Genomic DNA, 15,494 nt, shown 5'->3' on the forward strand with positions numbered 1-15,494 from the left:
GACACCTTCCAGCTCACATCCCCCGCCTTCCTCGCAACTGCCCCTGGTGACCACCTCCCTGTGTCCCCCTGGACCCCAAGCCCACATGGACTATGCAGCCAGGCCGCAGAGTCCCTCACATCACAGCGTGGCCACTCGGGGCTTGTGCCCGTGTGCTTTAAACCCACCATTTAAAACTCCAACTCCCCGAGGAAAACCTGTGTGCAGAACACCCTAGACTCAATAAAGGGTCGGCCTGGGGGGCCCCATCTCTCCACTGTCCCTGGCCTCCCTATGTGTGTGGCCTCCCAGGGGGCCGGGCACCCCAGGGCCCGAGGGTGATCAAAGCTGTTTTCCTTTGTGTCTCTCTCGATCACTGGGGGCTGCTCTCCCTCCCACAGATCCTGGATGCAAACACAGCTTCACCGTCGGACATGCTGCTGAGCATGGGGGCACTGCAGCATCCTCTCTGCACTCTGCCCAGGCTGGCACTTGAGGACACACAGAACAGGGGTGGAGCTGACAGTGGAGAGATGGCATGAGTGAATGTCACTAACCCACCCTGGTGAGAAGCCACATGTACCAGAGAGAGGTGAACCCCAAGGAACGGCACCCAGAGGATACATGGGATCATCAGGAAAGGCCAAACGGAAGAATGAGTGAAAGAAACAGGCATGTGTCTAAAGAGGAGGCAGAACAGCCAAAGCCAGTTTGGGATGACGTTTAGCTCAGTACTGACAGGCAAGTGTGATTCACACGGCAGGAAAGGGTCACATGGAGTGGAGAGGGTGCTGGGAGATGGGCACCCTGCTGCCCCACTGAGCACAGACCTGTCAGGAAGCCCCAGACAGCAATCCCACTGTTTGCCACCAACCAAAGAAACACAGACAAATGCACCCAGAGCCACACACACAGATATCCACAGCACCAGGCATCTGCACAGGTGAAAAATCAGGAAACGCCCACTTCGTCCTGAAGTGGGTCCCTGGCGACTTGAACATGGTGGCCAGGGACGCCCCCACATCCCAGACCACCTGCTGAAAAGCCTGAGGCGAAGGCCCAGCTGCCTCTTCTGCCCCATCCCGTCCCTCCCCTACCCCTGCCTGACCCTTATCACTGGGGTAAGTCTTGAAACCAGGGACTCCACTTTATTCTTTAGAAAAGTTATTTGAGCTTTTCTAGGTCCTTTGCCTTTACATGTAAATTTTAGAATAAGCTTGTGTAGTATTAAAAAAAAAAAGAAAAACTGAGATTTTTTAGGACTGTATAAAATCTACAGATTAACTCGGGGAGTTATTCAGCAACATTTGTAGGAAGCCAGCTCTGAACTGTCAGGCAGCACCAGGGGCAGAACGGCCACGGAGCCCAGCATGTGGAGGGGCCACAGCTAATGCACGCCAGGGCAAAGAGACATGGACCCTGCACAGGAGCCGCCAAAAAGGCAGCAAGCGGGGTCGGAACATCCCGAAGTCGAGAAGGAAGCCATCAGCAGCAGCATCAGATACCAGAGGCCAAGAAACTGAGGCCTGAGAACAGCCCCTTGGCAAGTGGCAATTCGGAGGGGCTGGTTCCCTGGAGACGCTGAAGGAGAGCAGAGGGGAGGGCTGCAAACAGCAGAAGGCAGCCCCAGTGAGGGGGAGGGCCGGGCGGGAGCAGCAGTGCCACAGAAAGGGAAAAGGGAAGGCAGTAGGAAGACGCCTTCTGTCTCTGAAGGGAGGCTTTCCTGAGACCCGGGACCACCAGAGCCACCCAAGGTTGTGGGCAAACACTGAAGGGATGGGAGGAGACCAAGATAAAGGACAAGTGACAGGGTTGGGGCTGGCAATCACCACACCCCCTGCACACCCCCAGGGGCTGCCCCTCTTCTCCCGACTGTGTCCCGCCATATCGAGGGAACAGCGTCCACCAGCAACTGCCCGGGCTGGTGATGATGGGGGCTGTGGGGTGCAGTTACAGATTAATAAATATTCAACATTTGTTTCAAAAATACTAAAACTGGCCGGGCGTTGGTGGCTCACACCTATAATCCCAGCACTTTGGGAGGCCAAGGCGGGCAGATCACAAAGTCTGGGGTTAAGAGACCAGCCTGACCGACATGGTGAAACCCCATCTCTACGAAAAATATAAAAATTAGCCAGGTGTGGTGGGCGCCTGTAGTCCCAGCTACTCGGAAGGCCGAGACAGGAGAATCACCTGAACCCGGGAGGCAGAGGTTGCAGTGAGCCACGAAGGTGCCACTGCACTCCAGCCTGGGCGACTCCGTCCCAAAAAAAAGAAAAAGATACAAAAATACTAAAACCACAAAACAAAAAAACATGTTTGAGCTGGCGTAATTTTGTTTGTCAAAGACCACTGCTCGTTCTGTGGTTACGTCCTTCACACCAGCTGAAGGCACCCGGACATATGTCAGCAGCACTTGAACACGCCTGCTCCCAGGCCGCACCTCGCCTCGGCCTGCGGCGTCCCCAGTGCTGGTCCTCGTCAGTGGCGCCGTGATTGCGTGCCCACCCTAGATGTGCTCCTGCACGCTGGGTACAGATTATCCCGGAACCAGGACTCCTGGGTCAAAGGAGACTGTTTGGGTAAGGCTGTGATAACTCAGCCAAAGCGCCTTCAGGAGAGCCTGACCCTTTTCGTTCTTACCCACCCACCACCCTCCCAACAGTCCAAAGCAGGGGTTAGCAAACCTCTAGCAGCAGCACCCTTCTCTCATGAAATCTCACCCACAGCCCCACAGAGGCAGACAGAGCTGCTGCTCCAGCCCTCTGAAGCCAGGGCCCTGCGGCTAGAGAGCCAAGCAGCTGCCGACCTGGCCCTGCTCTGCCTTGCACTTGCCGGTGGACGGCGTCCATGGGCACGCCGACTCCTAACCTGGCCCAGACCCTGAGGCTGGTGCCAGTACCCCTCAAGGCCCCAGAAACTTGCTGACCACTCCAGTGTCTGCTCTGTAACAACACCCGGGACTCTAGGTAGCGGCTATCGACCTGGGTCAGCCTTGGCAGCCCACGAGGGACTGAGGTGCTGGGCAGGTCCTACAGCTCCCGAAGCCCCAGAAGCCACAACACACAGGGAGACTTCCGCTTAGCTCAGAGACTGTTCTGAGGATTACAAGACCCTGAGAGTGCCCAGCACAGAGACACACTGAATAACATGCCTTTCTTTCCTTTTGATGATATTCACCAGGTCTTAAGAAACAGCAAACAGGCCAGCTTCAGTGTTTACCCTGGTCTGGTTTCTCGGCTCTAACCCTATGGTGTTGGAGGCTGGTGAACACTGACACTACAAGCCTCCACTGCAGACTGACAGACATCAGCCAACAACACGCGCAGCAAACACTTCCAGGGCTCAGAGAATCAGCTGGGGGTGAGTTCCAGCTAAGCCTATGTAACTAAGGCACATCCATCCAAGGTAGAAAGGCTGTTGTTTGCAAATAAAAGATGTTTAACAGGCAAGGCCGTTTCAGAACATAAAACCTGCCACCTGAGGACAGAATCCTTACCTTCATAAGGGGTCATCTCTGGGCCTCTGACCACATAGTGCCTAAGGGAGAGAAGAAAATTAGTTGGGATTTGAGGACAGCAAATTCTCCAAAATCTGAAAATTCCAAGCCTGGGGTTCATAGGACCCAGCCAAAATTACATTCACATTCAGGTAGAAGGTGAACAAAGGAAGGTGGAATGTCACACGGCAACACGGCTTCAAAGCCGCCAGTCTCTTCTGCTCTGGGTGCTTTCAGTCTCTGTGTAACGGAATCTTGGAGACTATGTAAGTTTACCATAAAGTAGCTTTGTTTCTACAACATAACAGACACGAAGCTAATCCTCTCTAATCATTAGTAACAACTGAGGCTGGGCGGGGTGCCTCACGTCTGTAATCCCAGCACTTTGGGAGGCTGAGGCAGGCAGATCACGAGGTCAGGAGTTTGAGACCAGCCTGGCCAGTATAGCCCCGTCTCTACTAAAAATAAAAAACTTAGCCAGGCATGGTAGCACACGCCTATAGTTCCAGCTACTTGGGAGACTGAGGCAGAGAACTGCTTGAACCCAAGAGGTGAAGGTTGCAGTGAGCCGAGATGGCACCACTGCACTCCTGCCTGGGCAACAACGCGAGACACCGTGTCCAAAAAAAAAAAAAACCTGGAATTCTAAATAAATTTTAATTTCATAGTGCATTATTAAGATGTACTTGAAAACTGGGTGCGGTGGCTCACGCCTATAATCTCAGCATTTTGGGAGGCCAAGGTGGGAAGATCATTGAGCCCAGGAGCTTAAGACTCACCTAGGCAACACAGACCCACCTTAATAATAAAAAAAAAAAAGTTAGCAGGGGTGGTAGTGCACGCCTCACTCTGAGGCAGGAGGTTTCCCTGAGCCCAGGAGTTTAAGGCTACAGTGAGCTATGATTGTGCCACCACATTCCATCTGGGCAACAGAGACTCTGTCTCCAAAAAAAAAAAGAAGTGTATTTTAAAATTTATATTAGCCGGCCATGGTGGTTCACGCCTGTAATCCCTGCACTTTGGCAGGCCGAAGCGGGCGGATCACGAGGTCAGGAATTTGAGACTAGCCTGGCCAATATGGTGAAACCCTGTCTCTACTAAAAATACCAAAATTAGTCGGGCATGGTGGCACACGCCTGTAGTCCCAGCTACTCAGGAGGCTGAGGCAGAAGAATCACTTGAACCCAGGAGATAGGGACTGCAGTGAGCCAAGATCGTGCCACTGCACTCCAGCCTGGGTGACAGAGCAAGACTCCGTCTCAAAAAAAAAAAAAAAAGAAAACCCCCAAAAAAACAACATTTGTATCTTTAAAAATGTGCTTATATATAACATACTTTTTGGTATCACGCATGTAGGCTAAATAGAACACAGCTAGTGACATGACGCCAGCCCCTTTCATGCTCCTGGAAACACCAGAAGTGACCTTGAGTGGCTGTTCTGGAGCAGAAGGAGCCGGAACAGTCGTGACTCTCGCCAAAGCCAACTCCCCACACAGAGCTCACCCTGAGACAAGGAGCAACAGCAAATCAACCCGCACTCCTCCACACACACGAATAAGCCTTTCGCTTTATGTAAAGTTGTGTCTGGGCTTTACAGATTCCCAAACAAAACAGAAGAGCACAGAAAAGAAAGTAAAACCAGCTAGAGATGCCAGAAACCAGACGCTGCTGCCAACTGCAAGCCCCGGCCATCGCCCTTCCCCATGCTCTCCCACAGGACACATGTGCTGTCACTTTAATGCTAATTGGGGCCAGGCTCGGTGGCTCACATCTGTAATTCCAGCACTTTGGGAGGTTAAGGCAGGTGGATCATGAGGTCAGGTGTTTGAGACCAGCCTGATCAACATGGTGAAACCCCATCTCTACTAAAAATACAAAAAAAAAAAAAAAAATTAGCCGGGCATGGTGGTGGGCACCTGTAATCCCAGCTACTCGGAGGCTGAGGCAGGAGAATCGCTTGAACCCAAGAGCTGGAGGTTGCAGTGAGCCGAGACCATGCCACGGGACTCCAGCCTGGGTGACAGAGCAAAACTCCATCTCAAAAAAAAAGAAAAAAGAAAAAAAAAGAAAACTAGCCAGGCATGGTGGTGCACTCCAGCCTGGGTGACAGGGCAAGACTCTGTCTGTGATGCCTGCTATCTGCCAGCTGGTATCTTTTACTCAAAAAATTGCCATTATCGTGTGTCAGTGGCCCAGGAACCAAGTGGCTCTTAGCTCAGTACACAACATACCCAGGAACATGGTCTTGTTTTGTTACTGTGCCCAATCTGTGAAAACAGGGAAGACACGAAGAAGTCGTCCTCTTCCCGAGACACAGCCCAGAGGCCTTGGGGCCGCCGAGACAACATGGGATCCGCGTGGCCCGAAGCGCGCCCCACAGGCCTTTTCTGGGAAAGCACTCTTCTCTCAGGGAGGGAGAGACACCTACCAGGCCGCACCAGGGGCTCTCGAGGCATAGGCCTGACACTGTCGTCCAGGCCAGCTGCCACCGCCTGACAACAGGGCTTACCGCCAACACAGTACAAGTAACGTGGTCTACGATGAGCCCCTGCTCCAGCAAGTCCAGTTATTTTGGCAGGTGCCAGGCAGAGAGTACCTGCAGGACCAGCCCCATAAAATCCCTGGGCCTTCCCCTATTATGTTGTAGCCTCAAATGAGCTTCTCTGGCCAACATTCCACACACGCTGTCCAAGCCCAAGCCTGCTGCTGGGACTGGGGCGCAGCCCTCACGAGGCCCAGGGCCTGTGCTGAGCTTCCTGGAGACTTTGCCCCACATCCTTCTTCCGCTGGCTGGCTACTGTTTTCTTCTCCATAATTTTAAGGTGAGTGTTCTCTGCCAATCATTGAACCTGAGCAGGGTCTTGGGGACGCCAACCCACAGACTTCTGGGGAGGGTTCCTTGCCATCAGGGGGCTACCGTGGAACGTGTCCCTCACACCTGCCAACTCTGTCCCGGGGCTGCATCTGACTTTCAGCACTAGGTGCAGAGAGCACTCTGGTGGCCGAGGCTCTGCCTCACCCTGGGTACCCTCCACCTGCCTGTGCTAGGCCTCCTCTATAAGCCAGAGAAAGCGGCCCCTGACCAAAAGACATTTCCTTTCAACTCACTGAAATAACCTTTTCTCTCAATTAAAAAAAACTAAAAACTAATTTTTTAAAGACTAAAATATAAAACATCCTGACACTTTATTTCTTACCCAATCACCAGCAGCCCTGCAACAGCGGCGTTTCCGCAGACCGGCATGCACTCTCAGAGCCCAGACTTCAACAAGAAAGAGTCACCGTGAGGTGAACACTTACAAGGCACAAGTCCTCGCGTCGTCAGCCTCAGGGTCGGGACACCTGGCCCAAGCCAGCACCAGGGACAGGAGTGTCAAACCCTGGTCCTACACTGGCCCAAAACAGGCTGATTCCCATATCCAGAAGCAAAGAGTAGAGTCTAGAAAGGCAATTTCTCCTCTAAGCACCTGGAGCGCACATCAGCAGCAGCTGTGAGCCCTGCACACCTGGACCCCTCACCTAAGGACCCCACACCAGACATTCTCTCCAGCCCCAGCCTGAGTCAACCTGGACTCCCCCTCACCCAATGACCCCACACCGGAGATTCTCTCCAGCCCCAGCCTGAGTCAAGCAGGGCTCTGTGATGTCCCCGGCATGCATCCAATGGGAAAACTACCAGAGTGTGTCCACAGGCCCCTGGGCACACACTCACCCCTGGGGAGGGTGCAGGAGCACCTCACCAATGCCATGACCGGGGCACCAGGCTCACCCAGCCAGGCCAGCGGAGGCCTGAGTGGCAGCGACAGTCAGTGCGGGGTGATCAGTGGTGCAGAGCCTTACCACTCGAGAATATTCGAAGGGAGGGGCTCAGCGCAGATGTAAGGCACTGGGTCTTTCTTGATGCGAAGGTAGTCCTGCTTCAGCCTCTGGGTCGCTGTGGTTGGAGCCCTCTTAGTGCTGGTGCTGCTCATCTGTTAAAAACAACATCTACACTGACGAAGAAAAGCAGTGCTCACCCCGGCTTTCTCCCCGCAGCGCACCCTGCCTCCTGTTTCTGCAGCCCGCCATTCATTCGGGCCTAGCCCTGAGGCGCATACCTCAGCCCCGTCACCAAGTCACAGCTCACAGGTCACCCTGACTCGCCACCCGCCCTGCGGCTTCTTTTCCCATCTGTCCTGCCACCACCTTCACTGACACGATGTACAGCTCAGGTTCAAAGATGAGCAGAAACCCAAATCCTCGCCCCTGTCCTCAAAGAACTCACACAGGGACACACACAAGGCCTGAGGTGGTGGTGCCAAGGCCACAGCCTCAGATCGGCTCCGAGGGGAGCTACTCACACCTGCCAACTCTGAGCTCAAAGATCCCTCACGGATGGAGAATCCACACCACGGAAAAGGACACGCACCACCACCAGCCCCTCCACACACCCGGGACCTGCTGCCCAACACATTCTGCTGGCCACAAGCAAAAGGAACTGCAAACAAGGGGAGCCTCTACAGCTGGAGTGACAAAGGCTCTGGAGACCCCAAGGCACTCGCTGGGCAGAGGAGCAGCTGTCTTCCTGGTAGAAGGGGCCACAGGTGAACAGGCCACACATGAGACAGGGCAGTGTGGCAGGGCCCAAGCACAGTGAGGGGCAGGGGTGAGACTGCCCAGCGAGGCGGGGCCCGGGCAAAAGGGTTTTATTCATCTATTTTTTGTGAGACAGGATATTTCTCTGTTGCCCAGACTTGAGTCACGGTGGCCTTGACCTCCTCCCACCTCAGCCGCCCAAAGTGCTGGAATGACAGGCAGGAGCCACTGCGCCCTCGGCACCACAGGGGTTTTAGGTCCAAGCCTTAAACAGACCCTATCTTCTGTTAGGAAGGTCACTCTGGTAGCTCCATGACGGATGTTCAAGACAGCACTGAGGGCCAAGCACGGGGCATGAGGTGCCATCATGCAAGAGAAGAGGCTGGATTGGGCAACCCAAGGCCCCTGAGCCATGGCTGAGGCTGGGGAGAGGGGTGCTGATGAGAACAGGGCGTGAGGCGTGAAGCCTTACCACTCGAGAGCCTTACCACTTCCCTTACCATGCAAGAAAAGAGGCTGGATCGGGCACCCCAAGGCCCCTAGCCATGCCTGAGGCTGGGGAGAGGGGTACTGATGAGAACACAGGGCTCCCACTGCATCAGACCAGCTCCAACTCAAACCTGTTTTTATTTTATTTCTTTATTTTTTGAGACAGAGTCTCACTCTTCGTCGCCCAGGCTGGAGTGCAGTAGTGTGATCTCAGCTCACTGCAACCTTCGCCTCCCAAGTTCAAGCCATTCTCCTGCCTCAGCCTCCCAAGTAGCTGGGACTACAGGCACATGCCACCATGCCCAGCAAATTTTTTTTTTTTTTTTTGGAACAGATTTTCCCCCTTGTTACCCAGGCTGGAGTGCAATGGCACGATCTCGGCTCACCGCAACCTCCGCCTCCTGGGTTCAGGCAATTCTCCTGCCTCAGCCTCCTGAGTAGCTGGGATTACAGGCACGCGCCACCATGCCCAGCTAATTTTTTGCAGTTTTAGTAGAGACGGGGTTTCACCATGTTGGCCAGGATGGTCTCGATCTCTTGACCTCGTGATCCACCCGCCTCGGCCTCCCAAAGTGCTGGGATTACAGGCGTGAGCCACCGCGCCCGGCCCTAAATTTTTTTTTTTTATTTTTAGTAGAGGCGGGGTTTCACCATGTTGGCCAGGCTGGTCTCACACTCCTGACCTCAGGTAATCCGCCTGCCTCAACCTCCCAAAGCGCTGGGATTACAAGTGTGAGCTACCACACCAGGCCATGGCCACACGCCTTAATACTATCCCTGGACATCACTGGCCATCAATAACAGCCAGTGACCAATGATCTCCATCCTGAACTCCCAGTTTGCACAAACCTGAAGTCAGCTCCACTGCAGCTTCTGCACTTGGGGATCCTTGCTAATATGGTTTGGCTGTGTCCCCACCCAAATCTCATCTTGAATTGTAATTCCCATAATCCCTCATGTTGAGGGAGGGAGCTGGTGGGGGTGACTGGATCACGGGGGTGGTCAGCTCCATGCCGTTCCAGTGACAGTGAGTTCTCACAAGCTCTGATAGTTTCTAAGGTGGTACTCCCTGCTCTTGCTCACTCTCTCTCACCTGCCACCATGTAAGATGTGCCTCTTCGCCTTCCGCCATGATTTTCAGTTTCCTGAGGCCTCCCCAGCCACACAGGACTGTGAGTCTGTTAAACCCCTTTTCTTCATAAATTACCGAGTCTCAGCCTGGCACGGTGGCTCATGCCTCTAATCCGAGCACTTTGAGAGGCCAAGGCGGGTGGATCACCTGAGGTCAGGAGTTCGAGACCAGCCTGCCCAACACGGTGAAACCCTGTCTCTACTAAAAATTGGTCAGGTGTGGTGGCATGTGCCTGAAATCTCAGCTACTCAGGAGGCTGGGGCAGAAGAATCACTTGAACATGGGAGGCGGAGGTTGCAGTGAGCTGAGACCGCACCACTGCACTCCAGCCTGAGCAACAGAGCAAGACTCTATCTCAAAAAAAAAAAAAAAAAAAAAGGCCAAGTCTCAGATACATCTTTACAACAGTGGGAGAACCAACTCGCATACCTGCAGAACAGCCACACACGCCACCTCCCTTCAGCCTCCACCCACAAGAGATCTCCAGACTCTTGGCCTCTTTGCCTGGTTTATTCCTCCTCAGAGAACTATCGCCACCAGCCTGTTTAGTATCTGCTCCCAATCTGAGAACGGTAACAGCCAGAGCTTGGCTGCTCACCCCACACACCCAGGGCCCAGAGAGCAGGGCTCAGCCAGGGCATCCACAGCATGCTCCCAAATGCATAGCCTCAGCAGCACCACCCACCTCTGCTTCTTGTTCTGGGGTCCTTGACCCTTGTAAGCCTTGTTCTCCACGTCCTTCCCACTCCCACTGTCCAAAGGCAGAATGTCGTCACTTCTGCCATCAACACTCCAGCAGCCGCCTGCCCGCCCACCCCCGCCCGACGCCGTGGGTCCAGAAGGTCTGAGCTTCTAGTTTCTCCTCATTTCAAGGCCGTCTTGTACCCTCGAAGTCAACACACTGTTCAGATCACTCACTCGCCCAGCCACCCTCAGGGTACCCCCACAGCCAGGCAAATAAACATCAATACCTCCTCCTGCCTGCCAAGCCCCTGGCAGAGCAGCCCAGCCAGCCCTCCTCATTCCCAGCTCCCAAGACCCAGCATGGTCCAGGCCCCCTTCCAAACCCCTGACTGACACACTCACTCCTTCTCACAGCTGTTTCCCAGCCCAGGCTGTACTGTGAACTCACCTAGGCCCTTCCGGGCCTGGCTGGAGCCACTGCCTTCAGAGGCCTCCCTGATTTCCCTGCCAAATGCCTCCCAATTGGCCTCCATGTGACCCCACACACCACGCAGGGCCCTTCTGGGCCCCAGTACAGGCAAGGGCAGGCTCCTCTGCCTAAGGAGTGCCTCCCCAGGAGGAGGGCTACAGTCGTGCCCAGGAAGCAAGTGCTCCCACACAGCAGCATCCCCAGCTCCTGGCTCAAGAAGCCAATGGACCAGGGAGCTCCCCTTGGGCCAACACCTGGTGATGGACACAGCCATGATCCCAAGCAGCACCGCCACATGGGCTGGCCTTTCAAAAGCTCACCTTGAAACTAACATGCTGCCATATACAAAATAATGCACTGGACAATTCTACTGCAGCTGTGTCTGGACTTAGCTAAGTGGCCAGGCTGCAGGAAAGTTTATGGACTGCCATGCAAAAATAAAACAGGTTCCATCTGGTCAGCCACAAGAAAGCTTCCCTCCCATACCTACTTTGAGAGGCTTTTAAAGTCATGTTCATGATTCAACTGCTGTTTTCCCAGCCACCCTTGCTAAGCTTCACACAGAACAGTGTTCTCACGTGCCTCAGGAAACCAGAGGGTTATTTCCCTCAATTCTTATCATCCCAAAATGACAGCAGGAAGGACAAGGAAAATAAAAATCCACAAAGGGGCTGGGCATGGTGGCTCACGCCTGTAATCCCAGCACTTTGGGAGGCCAAGGTGGTCAGATCACCTGAGGTCAGGAGTTCGAGACCAACCTGGCCAATATGGTGAAACCCCACCTCTACTAAAAATACAAAAAATTAGCCAAGTGTGGTGGCGGGTGCCTGTAATTCCAGCTACTCGGGAGGCTGAGGTGGGAGAATCACTTGAACTCAGGAGGCAGAGGTTGCAGTGAGCTGAGATCCCACCACTGCACTCAGGCCTGGGCAAGAGAGCAAGATCTTGCCTAAAAAAAAAAAAAATCCGCAAAGGAAGCAAACTCTGAGAACAGGTTTGAAGCATGTGTGTCTCAGGTTCCCTTCAGACACGTCCCACAGACAAGGGACATCGTGTGCATAGTATCATCCTGCTGAAAGAGCTGGCGATTTTACAACAAAATGGCACAGAAAAAAAGTTAACACACGGAAACTGCATTAAAGCAGCGTGAATCAGAGGGCAACCGTGCCAGGCACTACGGTGGTGCCTGCCCAGCGTCACCCTGTCCCTCTTTCTCCGGACAGCTCTTTCCTGCTTAGGGGATGTGGCGGGAAACGTGGGCCTGACCCATCGGCCGGGCGAGCGGCACACCCAGGCCCAGGAATCCACGGAAGCCTCTGCCTTCTCCACCAGGACGGCTCCGGAGACAGGACGGGGCCCGGGGCGGGGGAGGCGGGACACGCACCTGCCACGCACTCCCGCAGGCACCTGCCCGGCGCACCTGCCCGGCTCACCTGCCCGGCGCACCTGCCCGGCGCCCGCCCCCCCCCAGAGTGGAGCCCGCGGTGCCAGGCCGCGGTGCCGGCGGACTGCGAGTTCCAGGCACCCAGACCCAACCACGCCCGAGGCTCCGGGGCCGGACCGCGGGATTACGCCAGGTCCTCCCGCGCCGTCCGGTTCCCCCGGGGCAGGGCGCAGCGCCGCCGGCCACCCCGGCCGAGCCTTCCGAGCGCCCCTCGCCGTCCTTGCCCCGCGCTGAGCCCCGACCTTTCGGCCGCTTCCCCTCTGGGTCCGGCAAGAGCGAGACGCGCGCGCCGAGCGGCGGGCACCGCAAGGGAGGCGGGGAGGACGCGCAGCTCCGGGCCGGGTCCCGGGCCGGGCCTCACCCCCGCCGGCCGGGCAGCCCGACCCCGGCCCGGGCACGCTCGCTCTCGGGGCGTCCGGGGCAGCCCTCCCGCGACAGGCTCCGCGACCAAGGCTGCCCGTCCCGGCGGCCGCGCCAAGCGTCCCAACGGCCGAGGGGCCGAGCCCGCGACCCGCCCCTGACCCGGAGCTCCGGGCGCCCGCCGTAACCGCCCTCGGGCTCCGCGCAGGCGAGCTCGTGCCCGGACCCCGCGGGAGGCGGCGCGACCCGAGGGACGCCGCGCAGGGTCCCCCGCAGCCCCGGGCGGCCGCCGTGGCCGGCTCCCGCGGCGGACGAGCGGGCCCGAGGGCCCGGCGCAGGCCTGGGAGCGCGCTCACCTCTCCCTGTCGCCGCGCGTGGGCCGCCGCCGCGCTCAGGCTCGCCGTGGTCGAGGCCGGAGCAGGGTGCGGAAGAGCGGGGCCCGCGCCCGAAACAGCCGCACCGCGCCGGGACTGGGCCCACCGAACCCGCCGCTGCGCCTCCGCCGCCTCAGCCTCCAAGATGGCCGCTCGCGGGGCGGGGCCGGCTCCGCTTCCGTTTCTGGTGCGCGCTCCGGGGGCAGGCGGCCGCTCTAGGCAGCCTGGAGGACCGCGCCGACTCTGTCGCCGCCGCCGGGTCGGCGCGTGCGCGCTGGCGCTGCGAGTCCCGGATCCCGAGGCCGCGCGCTCCGGTCTCCACGTGCCCCGGCCCAGGGCGGCAGGCCCGGCTGCAGGCGACCCCGGCGGAGACAGGACCCCGACCCTCCGGACTTGTCCTCCGCTCCCACGCCCCGCCCGGCCCCGAGGGGAGGCGCGGCGCGGACCGGGCGTGGAGCGCCCCGGGGCCCTGGAGGCCTGGCTGGGCGGAGGGTTGGGCGCCAGGGCGTTCAGAGCTCTCTCGTTCAGGGACTCGAGAGTGTCACGCGTGGGATCGCTTTGCAGCCCACGCCCGCGTCCCAGCACCGTCCCCTACAGGTGTCTGCCCAGCCCAGGGCCGCCCCCGCCCCGCACCCTCCCCTCAGGTGCCCGCCCCGCCCAGGGTCCCCCCCCCCCCAGGTCTCCCCCGCCCCGGCACCCTCCCCTCAGGTGCCCACCCAGCCCAGGGTCTCCCCCGCCCCGGGTCTCCCCCGCCCCGGCACCCTCCCCTCAGGTGCCCGCCCAGCCCAGGGTCTCCCCTGCCCCAGCACCCTCCCCTTAGGTGCCTGTCCGAGCCCAGGTCGCCCCTGGCCTCCCCCTGGCCAGACTTCAGAAAGCGCTGGGCACTGCGTTCTCTCCACCTGTCTCTCTGACCCCAGACGCAGTGGGAGGGAGCGGAGGTGGTTGGGCGCTGGGATGGGATGCTGGGATGGGACGCTGGGGGCGGGCACACGGCCCACCGCCTCCCTGAGAGGCAGCCGAAGACAGTGGGGAGCTGAGGGTGATCCCCTGATGGGGGATCGGGAGGTGGACCTCGCCACCAGGCTGCCCATGGCCTTCTCCTTCACCCCAACCCTGACTGCCCCTCAGAGACAACCACAGGTCAGCAAGGTGGCTGAACACTGAGGGTCGTCCCACGGTGGCTGTGGGCACAGGGCAGGTGGCATCCATGCTCAGCCCCAACTCTGCCCCTCCGGGACACCTTGGCAGGTCTGAGACACTGCTGCAGGCCCCAGGGCAGAAGCCAGGAGGAGTGTCCAGACGGCCTCAGCCCGTGGGAATCCAGCCTCTTCCACGCCTGCCGTCACCAGCTCCACCTTCAGAAGACACCTTGGTGTCAAGCCTCCTTCCTCTGCCTCCTCTCAGGCCTCTGCCGTTCCCATGCAGGGCAGGCCAAGCTGCTGTTACAGCATGGAAAGTTATGTAAGGGAAGCCACGCCACCTGCAGACCAGGCACCAGCACGTCCAGTTGCGTGCACACTGGCGGCTGTGGTCCATGGCAGATCAAGGCCCGCCCCTGCCTCATCTGTCCCTCAGTAACAGTGAGTGTGAAGAGAACGTACTTGTTAGTCCCTACAGGTGGGAAAGCTGCAGCATGAGGCTCAGCTCAGAGGCCCCTGCTCAGGAGCGCAGCTGAGTCACACCTCAGGGAAGGTACCCGGGACAGGTGTGACCAGCACGTCTTGCCAAGACCCCACCATGGCCCTTACCTCACCCACCCACATCTGTGGCCTTCTGGTAAGCAGGACTCAGGCTGCCCAGGCCTCTCGCCGTAGAGCTGATGGCCTTAGCCAGCGGGAACGGCACAAGCAGCTAGGTTGGTGGTAGAGGGTACCTGTAACCTTGTCAGCCCCGAGACTGCCCTCTGAGGCCAGGAGCCGCCCTTCTGCTGTGGGTCAGACCTCAGAAGGGCTTCATCTGGCAGAACAACGGGGACCACCCAGCATCTTGGCAGCAGGAGCACACTCTGCTTTGGGGTTTCAATAAAACATCATCCCCAACCCAGTTGCTACCTCCTGCTCCCACCTCCTCCAGCCCCCAGGGTCGGACCAGAAAGCCTTGGCCACCTCTGACCAGCAGGCACTGTCTGGCCAGGGCTTGAAGGAGAGAGAAACCCAGCCTGGAGGGTGCAAACCCAAAAGCATCTGAGGCAGGTCTGAGTCCCTTTAGAAAGCTTGTTTTGCCAAGGTTAAGGACATGCCCATGACAGCCTCAGGAGCCCAAGGTGCCTGTGGCCCAGCTTGCTTTTATACATTTTAGGAAGACATGATTTATTTACATGGGTTCAATCTGAAAGGGCAGGAGAAGGTGGGGTGGTTTGGGAAGACCTCTAGGTTCTTGGTAGATTCAGCATTTTTCTGATTGACAATTGGTTGAAAGAGCTATTATCAGTGGGAAAAAAGTCTGGGTTGCCGTAAGGGGTCGTGGTTTTCATGCAGCAGAAGCCTCAG

At 57.4% G+C, this 15,494-nt stretch overlaps 1 long non-coding RNA gene across 1 annotated transcript; it reads right to left on the reverse strand.

The window, feature by feature from the left end:
- Positions 1–2,279: 2,279 nt before the first annotated feature.
- LOC116539282 lies at positions 2,280–13,184 on the reverse strand. Its single transcript, XR_004263976.1, has 3 exons — positions 12,988–13,184; positions 7,319–7,449; positions 2,280–3,519 (listed from the first exon to the last, which is right to left on the reverse strand). It is a non-coding gene; the product is annotated as an uncharacterized LOC116539282 (long non-coding RNA).
- Positions 13,185–15,494: the final 2,310 nt, after the last annotated feature.

The sequence above is a fragment of the Sapajus apella genome, unplaced genomic scaffold (assembly GCF_009761245.1).
Source record: "Sapajus apella isolate SASKATOON/1434 unplaced genomic scaffold, GSC_monkey_1.0 scaffold127, whole genome shotgun sequence".
NCBI lineage: Eukaryota > Metazoa > Chordata > Mammalia > Primates > Cebidae > Sapajus > Sapajus apella.